This window comes from Streptopelia decaocto (genome assembly GCF_964273445.1).
Source record: "Streptopelia decaocto genome assembly, chromosome: 6".
Classification (NCBI taxonomy): domain Eukaryota; kingdom Metazoa; phylum Chordata; class Aves; order Columbiformes; family Columbidae; genus Streptopelia; species Streptopelia decaocto.
Window position 1 is genome coordinate 40,260,238 of NC_138660.1, and position 20,495 is coordinate 40,280,732.

The window sequence follows — 20,495 nt, forward strand, 5'->3', positions numbered from 1 at the left end:
AAAAGTAGCTGGAAAGCCTATGTAAGTTAAGAGAGAGAAGTTCACATAGTTTATGTAAATCAAACAGATTTTTTGCTAGAAATTGTTAGAGACATAAAAATAACAACCTGGAAAAATTAAGCTTTGAGGCTGCCCTGATTGGCTATATAAATAATGCAGCTTATAGCTGTGTTCAAAGAATGAAGGACATGAAACTAAACAGCATGCACAAAAAGCAAATAATTGGCACTGGAATTTGGTAACTGAATTGTGCATAAATTCCTGTTACACCTGAGCTAAGAGGAAGCTCTCAAATTGGACCTTCTAGGACAGGGAACTGCTGGAGAGAGTCCAGCGCAGGGCAACAAAGATGATGCAGTGGAGCATATTCCATGTGAGGAAAGGCTGAGGGAGCTGGGGCTCTTTAGCTTGGAGAAGAGGAGACTAAGGGGTGACCTTATTAATGTTTACAAATATATAAAGGGTGAGTTTCAGGAGGATTGAACCAGGCTCTTCTTGGTGACAACCAATGGTAGGACAAGAGGTAATGGGTTCAAACTGGAACACAAGAGGTTCCACTTAAATTTAAGAAACTTCTCAGTGAGGGTAACAACACTGGAACAGGCTGCCCAGGGGGGTTGTGGAGTCTCCTACTCTGGAGACATTCAAAACCCACCTGGACACATTCCTGTGTAACCTCATCTGGGTGTTCCTGCTCCGGCAGGGGGATTGGACTAGATGATCTTTTGAGGTCCCTTCCAATACCTAACATTTTGTGATTCTGTGAACAGATGGATGCTGTGTATGCTGCTGCCCATCATTGACAAAGTTTTTGAAGGTGAGTTTGGTCCACGGCTTTCAGTGCTCTTAGCCTAATTTCCTGCATAAACCAAAAATTACTTCTAAAAGTGATTCTCTTGTGATAGCTACAGACATTTTTACAACATTTGGATGTTATACAAGAAACAGCCAATAACGTAAAAAGGTTGCAGTGCTGTGGGTTCCTGTAACTTTGTGCATCTCTCTGGCAAAGCTGGTTTGCCATTATTTCAGCTGTTTAAATCATCTGATCTCATTTCTATTTTGGATACACTTGAATGCCCTAAAGAAGACATTTCTGAGGAGTGACTGGCTTGGTTAATAACTTTGCTAGAATATAGGTGTAGTATGTGGTAGATGAGTGCAAACTATCCAAAAAGTGATAGGCAAGTATTGCACTCTGTGGTAAATTGTCCAAATATTTCAATACTTTGATTGTTTAAAGGTTAACCTTTTTCAATGTTTAAAAGCACCTCATAAGTTTTAGCTACAGCAAATTAAAAACTGCCAAGTTAATGAAAATGTGGGAGTGTAACCGAATTAACAACTACATAAAACTAATTTCTGACTGTAGCCAGTGATTGTAATGTTGATATTGAATTCTCTGTATCTCTGCTTCTGTCCTGGGAAGTCACTCCTATCTCTTTCTCCTTCATGCAGAATACTTATATTTCTAGCTTTTTTCCAGCTTTATAAGGCTGAGCAGCAGTGGTTTAAGCTTTTCAATACCTGAAGCCAGAGCTTGTTTTTCAGCACACTGATGAACTGATTCCAAGAAATGAGGTTATTGGATGTAGGCAAATAAAAGTAAAAAAAAAAAAAATCTATTTTATTACATTTTGTTGGTCAACTATTAGCCTTCGTTTCGATGTCCTTGATCAACATAGAAGGGGAAACACTGCTGATGTTAATTTGGACAGATCAGAGCATCTTTCTGTGCTTTTCACAAATATTAATGAAACTAGAGAAGAGCATATTATGTTCTGTGGCACCCCCACTTCAGACAAATGAATAAAGTTTGCTGTCCTGTTTGTAATCAGGTAATGTAATCTAAGAATGTTTAGATTTTTTTTTTTTTTTTAGAGTTGCAAACTCAGTATTGCTTTATAGCTCAACATGCTGTGTAATGAGCCATTATAGACAGAGCACTGTTTTCTGCAGGCACATCATCCCTCTTGTTTGAGAAGTGCCATGGACAGAGCCACATGGGTTATTTTTGTATTGGCTCACCACTCAGTCTGGGTCTGGCAGGTGTGACACGATACAAATACGGTTAAGTGGCTTTCAGATAGAACCGAGGCGCAGAAGCCGGCTGTGTGTTTGCCCAAGCAAGCCTGGCATCGTGCAGAGCCTGCTCAGGTGGGTCTGGGCTGCCTTCCCAGAATAGGAGTGAGGGGAGCGTGGTGCAGAGATGGAGAGTTGGCCTCTCCACAGAGCTTGCCCAGGTTCAACAGGGCTTGTTGGCCTCAATTTGGTGCCAGTCTTCCTGGATGTGCACCAAGTCGTGCTTTTGTACCTCTGCAAATAAAGCTTCCTGGAGCAGTGACCATAAGGTGGAAGCTTCTTAGCTGGCTGAAACCCAGCTTGGTAGTCTATGAATTACCTGCCATTACTCATTGTTCCAGTCCCTTATGCTCCTGGATGACAGAGCTGACTGTATTTTCAAGTAAGCAAAAGAATTACAGGAAGGTAACACTGGCAATCCTTCTGCAAGGATGTGAAATGTTAATAATATAAGGAGATAAATCTGGGTATAAGAGAGACAGTGCCAAAAATTCCTAATATCGAGGTGGTTTGTGATAACAGTTTTGCAGCACATCATCTGTGTGGGCTTTGAAACCTTCATAAGAGGACCCTATGTTAGAAGAGAATAATTACTTAGTTTTTCTTTACTGAGGCAGAAGAGCGTACACCGGCAAGACTGGAAGACTGCTGGTTGGTGATAATATGATAAACAAAGCCCTGAGCAATCTCTTCTAACTGGGCATGCTTTCACCAAGAGGTTAAACTAGACAGTTTCTGGAAGGTCCCTTTATCCTACATTATTTTATAGCCAAACTCAAAGGCTGATGGCAATTTCTCTGTTCATATATGACATATATTTTACATATTTTATGTCTAGTATATTTTACCAATTTCTTGCACCAACTGTCATTCTCATGTTTCAGAATAGGTGGCTACTAGTGCAGTGGATGTCAAACAACACACTGTTTTTATCAAATTCTGTCTTTTACTCCAGGGTGTCAATATGGGTAGTGTTTAGATAATGTGAAATTTCGGTAAACATCTTACAGAACTTTTCTGATTTTCACCAGTTAGCACTGGCAAACCATATTCTGTAATTCTGGTTCAGGCTCATAGATGGCATGTGAACACCCAGTTAACTGTGATGTGGTGACTTAGTTTGGCACGAGACAAAGTTTTTCTCTCAGGAAGTGAATGAAGGATGTTTTAAGTAGTCCCTAGCAGAAAAAGCAAAATACTGATTGGTCACAAGTTCTCTATGACAGCTGACAGGCAAAAGTAGTGTGCCAGAGTAGAAGTGATGTATTTTGAACAGTGATGACATGTTGAGTTAGAACATAAGGCAAACAGAATAACAACAGATTGATTGAGAGGGTGAGTGGAAATGTGAAATTTGTTAGAGAGGATGAGTGTTGTGAAGTGGCCTTGATCGCATGCCCGATATGTTTGATTGCTGTCTCTGCAGGCCTGGTGCCATTATCTTCAGGTAGAAAAAAATCTGCATAAAAGATATTCAGCTTTCACTTTTAGCAGTCATGTAATACTGCTGTAGCATCCCTAACAAGTAAAGAACCAAAAAGCTTCAAAATGTGAAACTTCCTGTAAGAAGTGTAATGGGGCAGAGGAGGGAAGGATTCCTTAATCAGAGATCGAGAAAGAAATGAACCCAAAGTCAAGTATTTGCTTGCAAGCAAGCCCATCTGGGTCAAAGCAATGCAATATATCTGTGTTTTATATTGCTATGAAGCAGAACTTCCCACTGGAGAAGGTTTTCCCTTATATCTAACAGTTTGCATGACATCAATTGTATGAGCTGGGTTGCAGTTCGGATGAATAATAATCATCGTGATATAATGATGGGGCAGAAGGCTCGTGACCTCTCAGGATTAATGTGACTTTGATAACCTAACGTAAATATTACCAGAATTAGTCAGGCATTTCCCAAGCATTTATATGCCTTTAGGTAATGAATTTACTGATTTATGTGTTTCCAGGTTGGACTTGCTCTTCAAAGGTTTATTCTTCTTTATGTTCAAGGTCAGGTGAAAGCCTTGATGGGCCATGAGGGGTTGGCATTGATGACACCTTTGATTTAAATGAAAGGTTGTAAGTATGATTGCTTTCGATCCAAAGTCTTGCTGACTCCATAGTACATGTGCAGTGTCAGTAGCTACTTACAGTATGCACATGGGTCAAAATTAAGTACTGGTAATTTATTGGAGAGAGAAATTTGGGAACTTCTTATATTCTGAAATGAAAGGTTTATATAGAAATGTCTCCTGCTGCTTTTTGTTCCTGTCTTTTGTGTGGAGCTTTAAGCAAAACAAATAGTGCTCCTTTAGTATGGTCTTCCACTGATTTTTTTTTTTTAATTTTTTTTCTTAATTAGGCTGTTTCCCTAATGGCTCTCAGTCTCTTGGCTATTTGCTTTTGACAGACACTGTCGTAAGCTGCCATTGCAGAATACTGTTCTCAATATTGTGTAATTAACGGTGGGTTTTGCGAGTAAAATGTTGAAAGTCGAGACACAGACAACCACCCTTTCCTTACTGCCTAACAGGCAAGTCATAGCACAGAATGGAGAGTCCCAGTTTGATCTCTTTACAAGGGGTTACCAGTGTTAAGATCTTGTATCTGTGCCTAGATATGCCTATATATCTCTCTATATATACAAGGATGTTATGGTATGTCCTTCAGTTTTCACGGGAAGAAATCCCTGTTGCAATGACCCTGCTCTGGGTAAGGTTCCAAACGAGCCAGCAAAGAAAATGGCAGTATCGATGATGGAAAACATTTAATATCTAACAAGTGCTTAGTACAGAACTTTGTATTAGTCGTGTTACAGCAAAACCTACCATGTGCCATAGTGTCCTGGATAGATCTCATGAAAAATTAATCTGCAAACATTCTTGGGCTCTGCAGAAAAAAAGTAGCCCAAATCATGTTTCTCATGAGAAAATTATCTAGTTTGAGAATTTAAAAAAACTTACCTTCTACTGTTACCTGATTCCATGATGACTGTGAAACAAATGAAGACTAGTTGTGAAGCAAAGTAAGTGTTGAGTATCCAAAATCCAATTTTCCATGAGAAATACAGATTCTGTGCAGAGCAATTGTGACAAAGGTACCTGCTGTGCTGCCACTACGAATGCTGTTTCCAGTGTGCTTAAGATGCAAATATGTTATGCTGGGTGCTACGTGCTTCAGAGTCATTTTTTATTTTATGACTTTTTGTACAGTAACTTTAATTTTGTCTAACTGAAAGCATCAATTTACTGCAAACTGAAGTATATTTCTTATTACAGTTTTGCTGTTTTCATAACTCCAGAGTATAAATACAGTGAAATGTTTCATATTGAATACTATGAGGATGTCTTGGTACTAGTTTTGAAAACTGATTAACAAGCATTTTAATTAAGAAAAAGAGGGGAAAATTCAATTAAAATTGAGGCACTCCATCAATTATGCCTTTTTTTTGCTTTTCAAATAATACATACAGTTCTGTAATATAGCAGGACAATGTAATGAAACTCTAGAAATACAGCATGCCAGAAGCAGATTCTAAAACCTATCTAAAAAAAATTATAAACCTGTAATTTAATTAAGAAACTGGGAAATTTAACTATTGGTGGACTTAGTCATAAAATAACTATATACAAATTAATCAAAAAAATTCTGTGATATTCTTCCTGTTTCATGGAATTTCATTTTTTATTAATTCAGTTAGCTTACTGACTTTTACTATAACCTGGTATCAAATTCAGCAAGGATAAATGAATATAGTCTTTGCAAAACAAGAGGATAATTTGGTACATTGTGTAAGAAAGAACACTTTTGGACAGAGAATATTTAAGCTTTTGTGGGATCTTAAAGCAGCACAGACTGACCTAGATCAAATTAGTGGTGCTAGGACTTGACCAGTCCAGAATCTAAGGAGGAAATATTCACAAGGGGTTTTTTTGTTTGTTTGTTTTTAAATTGGAAGATAGGAACATTTTTAGTCTACTGTATGAGCTCTTCATCAGCCCCAAGATTTCTAGCAAGAGATATACCTGAAGAAGGCCATCTCCACAACAGGAGACTCGGTTTAAATATGTTTTTGAATTAGATAAGGAGCCTGGAACTCAGTGTGCATCCTTAATGTGCTAATTGTCACTTCTTGTTTATTTTAGGATCTATTTCCCTCAGGCCCTTTCCTTGTAGATGTCCCATTTTCAATAAACTGCATTATGTTAGGAAGGCCTTATGAGTTGAACTCCCTCAGTTAATAAGTTTTGCTAAGAAACAACTGCCTGCAACTCAGGCTTGTTGTCATTCAGATATTAACAGGACAGCGAAAATTAACTTCTACTGCAAAGGGGTGATTTCTCCTGAGTATGTAAAATAAGTAATTACCCTGGTGAGGAGTTTTCGAACTCTGTTCATTAAAGAGTAAAACCAACTCTTCCATGCCAAAGAAAAAAAGCCTTTGAAGAAGTTTGGGAGTGTCCCAATACAGATCAGAATAGATTATTTTCTTTATAAACTGAAATTTTTATAACTTGAGAGAGATGTTTCTGACCAGGTCCAGTCTGGATCAGTATTTTCTCCAGCTCTTCAGTCTGCTCCCTTCTCTCCATGCACAATTTAACTTATACTGAGCTCCATCAGTCTCTCCCTATGCAGTTCATAGATAACCTATATCTGTGTCTGTCCCCAGCTTGGTTTTAGTTATCTTTATATTAATATGTATAAGTGTATATGTAAATTTTGCACCATTTTCCAAGCAGTTATTCAGCTTAGTAGGATGAGCTTAAATAAGGGAGGTCCTAAAGTTGATTTGCGAGCAGGACACCTCTGCATCTTGAGATGGTGTTTTAAAGTCTACACCTCATGAAAATAAAGCAATTCTGTAGTCACAGAAGGAAATTAAAGGAGAGGGATGCAACAAGATTATCTAGTGAAAAAAAAAAAAGGCAAGAAAATTTAATTGTTTTATAACAAGTATAGATATAAAGACGCAGATCAACTAAGGAAGGGTGAGGAAGAGGAAAGTGGTTGGGAAGAGACTAGGAGATCTGAGAACAAGAGAGCAGATTAAGGAGTCAGAAGGTAGGAAAAAGAAACACTTCTGAACTGGAGGCGGAAACAAAGAAGGAAAAGAAAATGAAAGTGTTAAAGCTGCAGTTAAAGAGGCAACAAAACTGTGAAGGGGGATGAAATGCAGTTGTGCAAGGGAATTTGGGAGAGAATGATATATTGCAGGGGTGAGACAAAATATTTTAATGGAAAATCCAGAGAAGGGGCTGAAATGAGACTAAGAACAGCTCATTGAATAATTCCCCTTGCTCTCCTTTCATAGGAATCTGGGAAACATGCTGATGTGATTTGGCTTTAGTCTATTGGTGTCTGAGCATTTCAGAAAGTATATGGTTACAGATTAAAGGTAACTCCATACCAGAAAAAGAAAAGCTCCTCAATTCACCCTATCAAAATATTGTGCCAAGTGCTTGGACAAATTCTGTTGTTTTGTGGGAGTCCACAGTCTATTAGTGCTGCAGAGGATGTAAACAGGCTTTGTTGTTGTTGTTTTCTTGTGTGGATTATTATGTACCCTGTGAAAACCTCGTTGCTTCCATAGTGAGAATGGTCCAAGTAGAAGAGACGGAGCAAAGGTTTATGGATGTTAATTAATTTGGGGTGAACTCCTGGAAAGTGATGGGGGAGGTACAGTAAGATCTGGAAATGTCAGAACTGAAAAGCAAAAGGAAAGGAGAAAAATCATGCAGTAATAACATTTCAGAAGCATAATGGATACTGGTAAAAAGATGGTACAGCACAGACTTGAAGCCATGTGTAGTTGTTTTAGGGGAGGGAAATGAAAGCACAACAAGATGGTAATAAGCAATTACTGGGAATTTAATTCCATTCTGTGTTTCTTCTACACTTTAAAATGATAAAACACACAAGGCAAATCAGTGGAGGAGAAAGTCAATTACAGTAGCAAATCAATTAGGGTAAAGAGTCAAACCAATCAAAACTGCAAGGTAACTAATGAAGGACAATTAACAACAATAAGTGGATCCAGCACTGCTCAGATTCAAAAATGAAAGACAGACACAGAAGTGGCATCAAGCACTAGAGGCTGCAGAAGGTGCTCTGTTCATGAGAAAATATGCTCTTTGTATTCTGTGAACTTTAATAGCCAAATTTAGGAATAACAGGGTGAGGGAAAATTACTTTCTAAGCTTCAATTTTTCTACTGATATTTACTGTTAGTGTAGTAGTGAGAGACTAGTGTCCCATTTTATTGTCTGTTACCAATCTGATGGCTGATAAAAACCTGCTTGGTGCACCCCACTGACATCTGTGGGCTTTGGTTAGACCCCTAACCTCTTTGAACCAGCTGTATTAAAGTATTTAAGATTAGATGTCCACACCAGAAGTTACTTTATCTCTGAAGATGAAGGACATAGAAGATGCATAGTGTCATAAAAAGGCAGCTGTGTACCTAAAATTACACATTGCAAACACTTTACGGGAAGGAGAGTGTCTATATGCTACCGTCAGTCTTAAAAGTTAGCTGATCATGCCTTGGCTCGTATATGAATGACTTGTGTCTGCCTGTGTTGATTCTTATCTAAACATTTTTACATTGAGATCCTTCCTAACATGTGGAAGACCAATGACCTTTTTGGTAGACGAAAAAAATGAAAAAGTTTGTTGCAAAAGAGTGGAGATTAGCAATCCAAACTGTGCTGTTAATGGTGTTGACATATTTTATAGATTTCTATCCAGTCTCGCCTAATACTTGACATCTTCCTTATACCAAAGCACACTTTATTCTAAGTTGTCCCCACAGAGAACAGCACTGCTTGATATATTCAGAACTAGATTGGCTAGATGATCTTAATTCAAGAAAGTACTGAATTTGTCTGTGGTTCATCTATAATGCACTAAAAGGAAAATTCCCCAGCTAGACAAGTAAATTATTAACTCATAAGTCTGTGTTGTAATTTGTGTATAGTAATAACTTATCTTTAAGCAGGATTGAAAATGTGTATGGAGAACCTGAATCGAGTTAGAAATAATTGGTTCTTTTCAAACAGAGGGACAAATTGCAGAGTTGGGCTTACCGGGAGAGGTCAGACTTTTGCCCACACGAAGGGCGCTCTGCCCATCATCGACACACTGAAGCTGTAAAAGCCGCTGCAGCAGCTGCTCAGAAACAAATTTTGAGGTTAATGTTTAGGATAAGATAAATCGAGATGTCTTTCTCCCAGCAGATACAATCAAAAAGAGAGACAAAGTGATGGACACTAAAGGAAATATCTTTTTCATGTTTAATTGAGTTTCCAGTGATACCAATAACTGTATTTTTGCTTCAGAAAATTTTGAATTTTGACACAAAGCTGTTTCATTAGTTCGTCTGTCCATGTGTCTGGTGTGGAAATACTCAGAGGTGTTGAAGTAGGAGCTAGTTATTATTTTTACCTGTAACCCAATTTAGTCCTCAGAAACCCTAAACTTTTTTTGACTGAACAATACCTATTTTATCCCTAACTCTCAAAACAAATCCGTTAAAGCTATAATAAATAATTATACTCTAGGGTTATAAATCTGTACATAACACGCATTGTAAGCATGTTCAAGTAGTTACTGTGCTGTAATAAGCCTGGTGGCTCTGGTCTTTGCAGTTCTTTGTTGTGCATATTATTTTGGTGACTTGAAAATGCTTTGCTCTTGTGAAGTGGATGCTATTTATCTGGAGCGTTTTACCTGTCTAAAGCAGCCAGCAACCTGCTTTTTTAGTACAGAAGCTGTGATGTGTTGAGGTTCTTTTCCCTCCTGGCCCTGCTGAACGGAGTCTGCTGTGGTGGATCAGGACTGTTCTCGATTTTCCTGTCTGCCTACTTAGCTAATTAAAATAACAAATCTTCACAGCTGTCTGCTTTAGATTCAGTCTTATCACCATAAACTAATTAAAATAATGCAACTGGTTGCAACTCATTAAATATCAACTATACTTTTCATATCATTACAAGCCTTTAAAAAAATAGAACAAAAACTTGGTTCCTCTGCTCTCTCTTCCTTAGCTAATTGCAACTCTTTTCTTAAGATTCCTACACGTTAACTTAGGTATTTATCTGTGTTATTTTGCTGGGTTTTTTTTCTCTGTGTTCTTTTGTATTTTTGTAGCCTCTCACTGCATATTTTCTCAAATCACTCTTAAGTTTTCTGAAGAGTGAACATGAAAATACTCAGGGTTTCTACTCACTTTAGTTAGGCATCCTACAGAATGAATGCTTGTTCAAAGCTTTGAAGTCAACTTAGTGGACTGGGGAAATTGCAATTCAAGACAATATTTAAGTGGTGGCTTAATTTTGTTTCCCAGCAGCACATTTATTCATGTGTTTTAATATGATACTGAATTGAGATTGTAGTCTTTATGTAAAATTATTTCTGAAATGAAAGAGATGGAGTTTTCTTACTGTACAGAGAGTAGAGATCCCTAAAATGGAAATAATAAACTTGGTTTTATTGGAATTTTTTTGCATCCAAACTAATGCGTGTCACCTAAAAGCCATGGGGATGCTAATGTAACTGATTAGACATATCTGTGCTTTAATGCTCTGCTTATAAAACAGAAAGAACTCAGTGCTACTATTTAAAAAAATTCTCTCCACCAATTTACCAGGGATTTTTCCTATACCGTAACTTAGTATTCTTCTCAGGGAATAATGTTTCTACACACTTTTGAAGCAAGTCTAATCATTTATTTACTGCAAGACCTTTACTTTTAATTAGGTCTTTCCTGTCTTTCTTTTCTTTTTTTTTCCCCAGGAGAAATATTCCTTACACTGTTCTGTGCTGAACTCTACTTTAGTTTTGGCAGACCTACTTTTAACGGGCTTTCTTACCTCTTCAATACCTAACAGACATTTCTCCAGGACAAACAATTAATAACCTTTCTATTTTCTTTGTTCTATTTTTGCCCATTCACTGTTATCCAATTCTAAAACAGAACCTGGCCAGAAAAATATGGACAATAAACATAAAGTAAATCCAGGGTTCAATTTGTTCATCCCCGGTGTTGTCTGTCTTCAGATCTGAAATTTCTTTGAAAGCCTGAGGCAGAAACTTCTCACACCTCTGCGCAGCAAAAGCAGTAAGAATTGATCATTTTTCTTATCTCTGCACATCCCTCACTGCAGCTAACACCACCTCATAATCATATACAGGGTTATTCCATAATGTTCTAAAACGCTTCCTCAAGGAAGATACCTTAACATGGATCCCAATTGTCCTTCCGAACAAGGATCTCTCTCTGAATTGAGTTCTGCAGCTTGTGGTTGCATTTCTTTGCTCTGTGCTTCATAAATGGCATGTAGGCTGGTGGGATGGGAGCTGCACTTGCAAAAAACCGGTTACACAGCTCCCTGCCCGTTCGTTAGCATAAATACCTGCTTTGTGTCCTTAGTTAAGGCAATTTTCCAGGCAAGTTTGGCATGGGCTTTCCTCTTTACAGGCATAATTGCATGTTGCTGATTATGTAAACTTGCTATTTTGACACCCCTTGTGTATGTGCATTATTAGAATCCAATGCTTTTAGCCAGACACAGTTGGAAATGCAAGATAAAATGAGGTATTGTGCCTTTTTGCCTTCTAGTATTGAATGTGAGATGAAGAAGCTGAAGTAAGTCATAAAGTAGAAGGGAATACATTCTAAAGGAGCGGTTCCCAAACTTTCTTGCTTTGTTCTACATTCTTAAAGCTTGTCTCTCATTTCATTCCACTTTTGTCTTTAGCGGACTTGTGTTTCTGTGCTCTCTACTAAAATAAGTGCTACAGAAAGCCTAAACTGTTCAATTTATAACATCCTTTTTAAACGTTGCAGGTACAAAGACAATATATCAAAGGGAAACACAATGAAGCAGGCATTATTATTAATGTTTTCCATGTTGCTTAGATTATAAGAAACAATCAAAATTCTATAAGTGACTTGCTCTCTTGCATTATGCTGCTGAGCTACAATAATGGTTTGCTTTTTTAAGTTATTTAATTTATTTGAGCTCCCTGCCCATTCTTCAGTACAATATCAGTGAGCAGACATCAAAGTTCACCTTGCTTATTCTTGACAAAATTCAAATGAAGAGAAAAACAATGATTTAAAGTAGCAACTGGGGAAATCAAAGCCTGCTGCTAGCAGGAGGCGTGCTCTTGCTCCACAGTTGCTTTTTGTCAGTTGGCATATTGGTAAGCTTGAGTTAAAAGTCTGGTTTACTTCTTTTCAGTTGTGAATAGGGCAGAGAAAAGCCAGTCTCAAAGAGAAATGTGGAGCTTAAGGGTTCAGTCAGACACCAGGCAGAACTCATTCCTTCACCACAGAAAGTTGCTAAGCTGTGCCTTGTTGGATTTGAACTGGAGTTCATCATCGTGTGACAGTTCAATCAGAAGCTTTCTTCCCTTGGTTGTGAAGCCAGGTGGCAAAATGTCTTCTGTGAAATCTAGACCTCTGATCCAACTTTGATTTTTTTTTTTTTTTTGATTTTTTTTTTTTTTCTCCACTGTCAGTACAGTATTCATTGAATTCTGTGCCCAAATTCAGGCGGCACTTTACTTTTATTTATTGGCACACATAAGTATAAACCTGATACATCAATATAAACAGTTATGTGGGGTATATTTTCCCTATTTCCTTTGTGTTTTATAAATTACACTATCTTGAACACAGCCCTTGTTTTGTTCCAAATATTAAAAGGTGTAACTTTCAGTCTGGTTTTCTGGCGTACTCAGTTCAAACAAGCTGTTCTCAAAGCAGTCTGCACGTTCAAAGCTGAAATCACCATGAAAAGCTTTACCTTGGAAATAGATAAAGCAGACCTGTCAGAGCCAAGTCACTGCCTTTCCACGTGAGAGCGATCTCTCTCATGTTGGAGATGGCTGTGACTGAAAACAAAAGTGAGTGTGTCACTTGTGGTTTAATTACATTTTCTGCCTTTTCACCCTGATCTGGAATGACTTTCAGATTGATGGGCAGTTTGGTGCAACCTGCAGTTTCTGAAGGATGCTCTAGTGGAGGACTGAACTTGGCACTGGCAGTTGAGTTTTTGTCAGAAATTCACTGTTTTCCTGAGTGTTGTTCACGCTCTATCACAGGAGGCACCTCTCCATCTGTGCCTTTCACCAAATGCTCCAGTAAACTAATGAACTTTGCTTTTTTCTTCCCCTATCATTGTACATCTTAATACACTTTCAAAAATCAGAAAGTCTCCAACTCCAAATGCAAGAGGCAGAAAATTAGTGCTGTCAGTATTTGTGTATCATTATGATGGGTAGTTACTCTGTCTCATATGTCCCATGTGGCTGCATTTGAGAAGCTACGTTTTGGTATCTCCTTCGTGAACAGTTTAAGGAATAATGGAAGAAATTATTTAAGGAATATGAACTATCTCTCAGGAGTGTCCTTTTGTGCAACTCTTCCAATTTGTTAGCTTTGGCAATTTCAGCAATATCAAGCTTGTGTTATAGGTTGCTTCAGAGAGGTTTTAAATAATGTGACCAAGACCTGATTTTTGCATTTCCTTCAATTTGCTTCTCAATGCATTCCACTCAATGTGTTTTTTATTTATTCTTTTAAAGACCTTTACTCTGTATGTAGATGCTCCTGAAGCAGAAAATGATGCTTTGGATAACAGTTCATGACAAATGATGCCCCAAGGCACTGGTTTGCTTTCTTCACCACTGCAAGGAAATCCAAATGATAGGGTTGGGGACATATTTTCTTACAATCTTCTGCTGTCTCACTTGTAGCAGGAAGCTAAAGACAGCACCGGATCTCCTCAGCTTTCTCATGAAGGCTGCGATTCACGCAATCACCTTTTTCATCAAAATCCTTTGCATTTTCTTTCTACTTTTCCATTTAAGGTATTGCTACCAGTTGCAAATTACAATTATGTGTATAAATATGAAATAGTTTTGATTTAGATCAATGCAATTTTTTGGGTAAAAGGCTTTAAGATGAAAAAGACATAAATGTGTGTGAATTCCCTGTCTCAAGCTGAGACTTCAGAATCAATCTGGAACTGACCTTAAGGAGCTAAGTACTTCACCTTTTCTTTTAATTTTAGCGATGAACCTTTCAATGAGTAATGACCCTGGAGAAGACACAGAATGCTCAAGTTTACTGGAATATTTTTTGTGTTCTGTGACTTTTGAAATATGGATTTAAAATAATAGATGGTACCTCTAACCTTGTATTAAGTTTTGAATACAAGTCATATCAAAATCAATTGGGTTTTTGCTTGATCTAGTACTGTAGTATATGTATCACTTCCTTTAAAAAAAAAAAAAAAGTACTGCAAACACCTCTGACATAGTTTACCCTCTCAATGATTTGTGCTAGGGAAAGAATGTGCAGGGTTAAGAAAATGATAGCATCAGTGAGGTGATTCTTTGACAGTTATGTTTAATGCTACTAAAGCTTACTAGTTTACCTAACTTTGTATTTGTGTACTACAGTAATATGACACTTCAAATGGAAAATAACATCTAGAGGTAGATGACTATGCCATTAGAATGCTTTGTTTATCTACAGAGTGGAGGGAACAGATCTCTTTGGGAAGCTGGGGGATATTCAGGCACTCTGAGTCCAAAATTTCTCTGTCTGATGGTCCCAGGAGCTCTTTTTAGGAGCCTCCGTTGGATGTCTCAGCTGTTGTGACAACAGTTGTGGCTGACCGTGCTTCATAGCTACACATGATTTCCCAAATACGATGTTTGCTTAAAACTTCATAAGAGCAGGACTACCCACGGCATTGTATTTTGCCATCCAGGATTTCTGCATGGTGGTGTTTCAAGTGCTTTTAACTAATTGTAGAAGAGAGATTGACAGTATATTACATTTCTCGATAAAATAGGTATATTTTTTACAACAGGCAAAGAGTTTATCTCTAAGCCCTAATGTACTACTCCAAATTACTGCTGCTGGAAACTACATCAATGGCAATGCACTTCTACATCCTACAGGTATGTGCTAGGAAAAATTTGGGCCCTTTGTAAGCATTTTTTTTACTTCATAACTTTTCTTCCGACTTATTTTTTGTAAATAAGCTTTGTCTGCACAGGAGATGAGGCATGCATCCCTGTACAAAGTCTTACAGAAGGGATGAGATGACCTGGGGTTGAGGCAGTGGTTTTAAAAAATCAGTTTCACATACAAAGCCAAGGTGCCTAAGGTAGAAAACCAATAAATAGGTTTATATACTGTCCATGGAAAAAAACAAACAACTTTAGGGGCAGATCCGCAATAACAGTCAGTTGTACGGTGCATTTTCCCTGGGTCATGTTGCTGTGTGAACACATTGTTGACACGAGGGAGGTGACAGCAAGGGAACGTGAGGGATGTGTTGTGTCACATGTCCTTGGCTTTCTCTGAAATAGAGATGCTGGCGTTGCCTTCCACTGATCCTGTTGAAAGCTCATTCTGACAGATGCCAGGCCTAAACTCTTCTCTATATATCCCCAAAGAGTCAATCAATAGGCTGCTGAGACATAATTATTTACCGACTGTTCTTAAATTGCTAACAAATCACACAATTGTTCATTTCCACCTGATGCAAAAAGGGGAATAAAAGCCGTGTTGGCTGATACTAGTAACTCATAATGCCCAATTATGATTCATGATTGCAGAAAATTTCATAGAAAAACAGATTTTTCACAGCTCCAGAGTCTGAGTACACAAAGCTTTGTGTAGAGACATTGACTATTCCTGCTTGCTAAGGTTATTTCCATTTTTCTGCTCAATTTATATAAATATTTTATATCTATTACTGCAAATGTATTCTTGGTTTTCTTTCACAATTCCAGTGATGTATTTGACATGTAGGAGCATTTTCAATGTGAAAAACTTACAGCTCTAATCCTGTTCTCCTAATGTGCAGAATTTCACATGACAATTTTTGCCAGTGCACATGCAAGTCAATCGGGTGATTCGAGGCAGTTGGATTCTATCCTAGCAGGTCCAGGAACCATATCTTCCTTTTATTGTTGGTTGATTACAAAACTAATTAGCAATCTACAAAGTCTTCATACTGATGCACAAAAATAAATAAAATTAAATTAATTTTTTTTTAAATAGGGTGTAGGGCGGGGGGGTAATACTTTGTGGCTATGCAACAGAAACTTCAGGTTGCCAGAGCCCCAAGGTAAAATTATTGTGCTTCCCTTTTCTTGAAGGGAACAAATCAGAAGACATCAGATGCCTCCAATTAATAAAATTAAAAATCTAAAATTGAACACCGTAACTAAAAGATGGTAAATAAATAGAGAAAATCCAGATACTTTACTCTGCAGATTGAATAAATCTTAAAATGAACACATTCTCTCCTAATTGTGTCATAGCTAGTCAGTCAGTCAGTCAGCCAAACAACTTTCTAAGGCTTCAAATCACTTTAGGCAACTTTGACCGTCAGCAAAGGTAAGCAATGTAGTAGTTAAAAAGACAAAAGAAGTATTTGTTGGCTGTTACACACGGTGAGCAGCTAGTAGGTAGGCATTAATTTGCTCACCACATTTGATGCGGTTGTTAGGCAAGAAATGGCAAAGCTCTGTGGTTGTCTGCAAGGAGCTGATCTTTAGCATCTGTAAATTGCTGTCCTTCAATTGTTTTTTCTACGGGAGTTTATACTTTTCACATCAGTGTTTTTCTGTCTTGAACTGAGATTTATCCCCATCTCAACAATTTAATCTCTGTCTGAAATTCTACCTTTTACCTGATTTTTTTTGGTGGTTCATATCTGCCCACTTTGTAACAGCTGGTTCCTTGAATCATATAATAGTTTGAGGCGGAAGGGACCTTCCAAGCTCACCCAGTCCAACCGCTGCCATGAGCAGGGACATCTTCAGCCAGACCAGGTTGCTCAGAGCCCCGTCCAGCCTGGCCTGGGATGTCTCCAGGGATGGGGCATCCACCACCGATCTGGGCAACCTGGGCCAGGGTCTCACCATCCTCAGTGTCAAACGTTTCTTCTTCATGTCCAGCCTGAATCTTCCTTCATTTAGTTTAAAACCATCACCCTTTGTCCTATCGCAACAGGCCCTGCTAAAAACCCTGTCCCCATCTTTCTGACAGGCCCCTTTTACATATGGAAAGGTTGCAATAGGGTCTCTCCGGAGCCTTCTCCAGGCTGAACCAACCCAACTCTCTCAGCCTGTCCTCATAGCTGTGGTGTTCCGACCCTCTGATCATTTTTGTGGCCCTAAGCATTCCAGCCAAGGTTATGCAAGTTGTATCACATGCATCTGAGCACCTGTGGGGAAGGCCAGTTTCCTGGGTGCTAAGAAAGTGTCTTCCCATTGCATCTTGGGAAGGCTTTGGCGTGTTTCTGACTTTCCCCAGAGCAAAACCCATTCCGCAGTGTCACTGCAAGTCATATGGCTCATCCCTCTGTGTTCCCATGCTGCTCTCAGGAGAGACCAAACTCTCCCTTCCCTCTGGAAATCCCTGCCTGGCCCAGTGAAGACTCAGCTTTTCTCTCTACTGCCTAGCTGTACCTTTCTCTATATTACAGCAATACACGCAGTATTTGCCATTAACTCGGAACAAATGAATCAAACGGTTCTGCAATCTGCCAGAGGTAATAAGATTTTTTGACTGAGCTGTCTGCAAATGGATCTCAAAGTTAGATATATGTTTTGGCTTCCTTGATGTTGCACTGCCAGGCACCCCGGCAGCCATCCAGTAGGAGGTTGTATTACAGCTACATACAAAATGACTTCATCATTGGCGGGTTTTTTCATGGCTGTTGAGATCTTTGAGCAAATCAGTAGGGAGCAGAGACCCTGTTGGCAATTCTGATTCACAGGCTGGATGGCTGCAGGAAGAGGAGTGCTGAAATCTCCACTGATAAAAGAAGATATAGTAAGTTAAAAAAAAGATGTTTTACTGATCCTGTGTAGACAAGAATACATTTGACTTGCTAGTGTCAAGAACAGGTGTATTTGAAAAAAAGGTTTTCCTTCCAGTGGAAAATCTTAGGGAGGAACACCCTGGCAAAGAAAAGCTCAGACTTTCACTTGGCAGAAATCAATGCTAAAAGTCTTGATTTCAGTTGACTGTAATAAGATAAAATTTGGAGCCAATGAAGGGTTGTTTGTTAACAAGCAGGTGTGGCTCTGACCAGGAGCATCCTGCTGGGAACATGTTTCACAGATGGTCACATCTGATGATGTTCCAAAGGCTCATCTGAGGAATAACGCTGAGGTGATCAAAGCTCAGCAAAGGAATTTCTGGGCTTGTGGCTTTAGACACGGCAAAATAGATTAAGGGACAATAGATATCACATTTACCTGGCCTTTAAGGTAGATGAGCTTGTAGGAGTTTAAAACAAATAAATAAAACATAAATCTAGAGGCTCATCTTTTTGGTGAGTGTTTACCTTGTTTACCCGCAAATAAGATGGGGTCTTAAATTAATTTTTGCTCCAAAACTTACTACTTTTTTTACATGTGTAGATGCCTGGACAGTACTTAAATTGATTTTTTTTTTAATTTTTTTTATTTTTTTTTTTTTTTGGAGAACTGTAACTAGGGCTTGTTTTTGGAGTAGGTCTTATTTTTGGGCAAAAAGGCTAAGAGTTGATATCAAGGAATAAGGCTTTCATAGCTTGCTACTTGGCATATTCAACAGAAACCAATAAGAATAGGCGAATGTTCCACATGTAGGCAGGGAAATATTAGTGATTTGGTTAATATTTAAGCCAGTTAATTTTATTCTGACATAATTTGTTTTTCCACAGTGAGGAAATAACTTTCAACTGGTTTTGTTTTCTAATAATATAACTCCTGTGGCATTGTTTGATGGGCTTCATTCATGTGTGTTGAAAGTTCCTGGAGAGAAGTCTAAGCATTCAAAAATGAGCTCTCCCTGCCTCCAGGTTTTTCTGGTTATTTGGCGCTTTTTTTTTTCCTGTTTGATAATTGAGCTGGCCGAATATATTCAGGGAAAAAAAATCATATAAAAAAGCCATTTTGTTGAGCCCCAAATGTTTCATTCATTATGTCCTTGGTCCAGGTGCCAAGTGCCTGAATTCCAGCCGAGTTGTCCTGGGGGACGTGGATGGAGGGACCTGCCAGGGCTTCAGACTTGGGTCAGTCTTCAGCTGCCTGAGCCCGAGAGCCAGCGTTTCCCATGGCTCCTCACTGAAATTGTCATCTTTGCTCTGGTCATGAAAGCTGACAGGAACATCAATATCACTAAGTGGTTGCGGGGCCTGGGGAATTTAGCTCATGTTAGTTTTTGGGGCTGAATTGGACTGTAACTTAGAAGAGTAAAACAAAATCAACCATGAATGGAAACTCAGCTTTCTAGCCAGCTCATCTGCAGCCTTCACTTGGTGCTAATGAGGAAAAGAAAATTGGAGTTTCTTGTACTGGAGGCATTTATACCCACTTTTATTTTCTGTAAGGCCAGTTTCAGTTTCTTCACTGTTAATGCATTTAAGACTGAATGCAAATAGTTATTAATGTTTGTGACTGGCATCCACAAAAAAAAAAACCACCACACACAGAAAACCAATGACCAGAAGATTCAACTCAATCATGTTAATGTACAGAGATCAATGTGGTAAAAATTATGTATTTCTTCTACGTTACCTTAGTACAGACTTTCAGGCTTTTCACACTTCCAGCTTTTAACTGTCTAAGCTCTTCTGTCCCACTCAGCGACCAGTTGTACAAACCAGCATAAATATCACAGTGTTATTGGTCTTTTGCAGCTGATATGGCGAGTATTAGAAATGCTGCCTTTTCCAAGCACAGAAAGATGGGATTCCTTCCCCCAGGACATGGAAAAAAATATATTTCTGTTTCAGTGCTGAACAGCTTATGTCCCAAACAACCATGAGTTTATTTTATCTTGCATTTATATTCTTAATTTGCTCATAATTGCTTTCAGGCATCACATCTGAGGCCAGCCTTCATTAATATGTTAATTGTGCAGTCCCTCCCAGTGGATTTTTCCAAAGCTAAGAGTAAACAGAAAGGTTTATTCCCCTGTCTTTCCCCCAAGTCCTCTAAACAGAAAAATATTATTTAGATGAGATACTTGACTAGGCTCGGATCTCCGTGATGATGGAGCACATTTATTTCACATTTCTGGATCTGCCCAACACAACTGATCAGATTCCCTCTGTTGGAACAGATCAGAGGCTCATAAGGTTAGAACAAAACTGCATTAATTTTAGGTGCAGTTTACAACCACTATACACATTTCCCTGGTCTGATTCTGCATGGATATGCTAAATGGATAGGAAAAAAAACCAACCAGCCTGACATTATCAAAGTACTATAGGGAGTTACCCACACACTTGCTGTTAATTAATGTGAGATATGCAGAGGATTTGCCCACACTGCTTTGAAAATCTCAACTGAAACCTTTTAATGGTGAGTATTTTCAGAGAATGAAAAATACA